This window comes from Phalaenopsis equestris, unplaced genomic scaffold (assembly GCF_001263595.1).
Source record: "Phalaenopsis equestris unplaced genomic scaffold, ASM126359v1 Scaffold232964, whole genome shotgun sequence".
Classification (NCBI taxonomy): domain Eukaryota; kingdom Viridiplantae; phylum Streptophyta; class Magnoliopsida; order Asparagales; family Orchidaceae; genus Phalaenopsis; species Phalaenopsis equestris.
This window is the reverse complement of record NW_018250922.1, coordinates 80,501-82,502: the sequence shown is the minus strand read 5'-3', so window position 1 is coordinate 82,502 and position 2,002 is coordinate 80,501.

Here is a 2,002-nt window from a genome sequence, read left to right as displayed (position 1 = left end):
ATATATATTTGATGTTAAACTGTTTAATCTGTTAAAAATTTAAGTTTGGGTGGGATGAAAAATATTTTCAAAACTTTAATTTTATTTATTCTCAAATGAACTACAAGTGAATTTGATTTGAAAAGAAAAATTGATTATGTATAAGAAGTTGTACTAGGGAAGTAAAATCTGATTTTAGAAATGAGTTAGAGAATTTAGTTGAAATTTTGAGTAATGAAGAAAAACATTAATAAGTAACTATCTTTAGTAAGAAACATTGTATTTTTGAAAATTTTAGAAATTTAGACTTTTATTTTTAATAATCAAATTTCTTTTATTAAAAATAATTTTCAAAGCTATTAAAATATTTATAAGTAAAAGTTTTGTATCAAGGCTTTTCATTAGGAAAGGAAAAGTAGAATTCAAAATTATTAAAGGCCCATCCATATATAGTAATCCTTGCCTTAAAAAAAAAAGAAAGGAAAAAGAAAAATAAATAAATAAAGAAGAAAATAAAAAGTGAGGGAGGAGAAGCCTGAGGATTAGTGCCTAATCAAAAATTGGTTCTACATTTGATCTTTTTAAAGTATAAGACTTCAGAAAATCTTAAGCTTATAGATATAATAGTACATATAATTATTCTTAATAAAAATTTTTAAGTGGAGATAATAAAATAACTAAATTCTAAATTTGAATGTCTTACAATATTTCTGAATTAGATAAGAACTCATATTTTCATCTTTCTTAACATTAAAAATTTATAAACTTTAAGTTGGTCTCATTTACTGAATATTTTTTTCTAAATTGGACTATTATATTTCTAAATCTAAATTATAGCAACTCCTAATGAAACTCATATACATATCATACATATTTAGTTTTTAAAGATTGAAGTGTCACTTGAGGATAAATAGCATTTTATGTTTGGGGGATTTTGTACGCCTAAAATATATAGTATTTTTAGACACATTTTTATACCTATTTATGAGATATTGTGCTTTAATTGAAAGTATTTTTATATTTTTCTTTTAGGTATAGATAAAAAGGTGAAAAATTCTTAAAGGAGTGAAAAAGGATGAAATTTGGAGCAAATAAGTGAAAAATGTACAAAAGTGTTTTGGCGCCTAAGCGTCAGATACGACACTTAAGTGTCGGTTAAACAGAGAAGGCCGTGCCTAAGCCCCCGAGGTTCTGCGCTTAAGCACCAATGGCAGTTATTGGATGAGTAAATTTAGTTTTTTGTAAATTTTGAAGAGGTTTTTGAGGCACCTATTGGTTTAATAGGTGATTACAACCACCATGGATGAAAATTATTACAAAAGGATGCATCTCTTGGGGAAATACATCAAATCAAGACACATTTTGAAGAGATACCAAGGCATATTTTGGAGAATTATAAAAGAAAGAAGATTGAGACTCTTAAAGGGGTCATGAAGGTACTGGGAAAGTTTTGAAAGTTCTAAAATTGGGGAGTTAGTTGGAGAGATATTCAGGCACCATATATTTATCCTTTTTTAGTTTTATATTGAGAGTGTTGTAAAAGAGATGAGATTCAAAGGAACTTCAAGATTTTGGTGGAGGACTTGAGATAAGCTTTTATCTTTTATTTTAGACTATTTTTGGTTTTAATTGAGACTTATTTTTGGTTTCACAATGATTTCTACTTTTAAACTAAAGTGTTATTTTGTTTTCTTCATGGATTCTGAGTAGTTTTCTTTATCTTTCTTCTTAAAATGATAAGTAATTAAATGTTGGATGAAAGTTGTGGAGAGTGTTGATTTTTAATGTTAGAAGAAGTTGTGATTATTTAAATCCATGTACTTCATTTACTTCTTAATTTGACCAATTCAGATGTTAAAATTTATTTTGAGAATATGTAAAAAATGAGCTGGTATTGTCTTAGTGAACAATTGGAAAGAATCACATGAGGTTGTATGAATGAGAATGTAGTTCATATGATTGAGTGCAAATAAATAGGGAAATATTCATTGAAGGGTGTAGAGTTAGAGGAATTTAAAGTGAC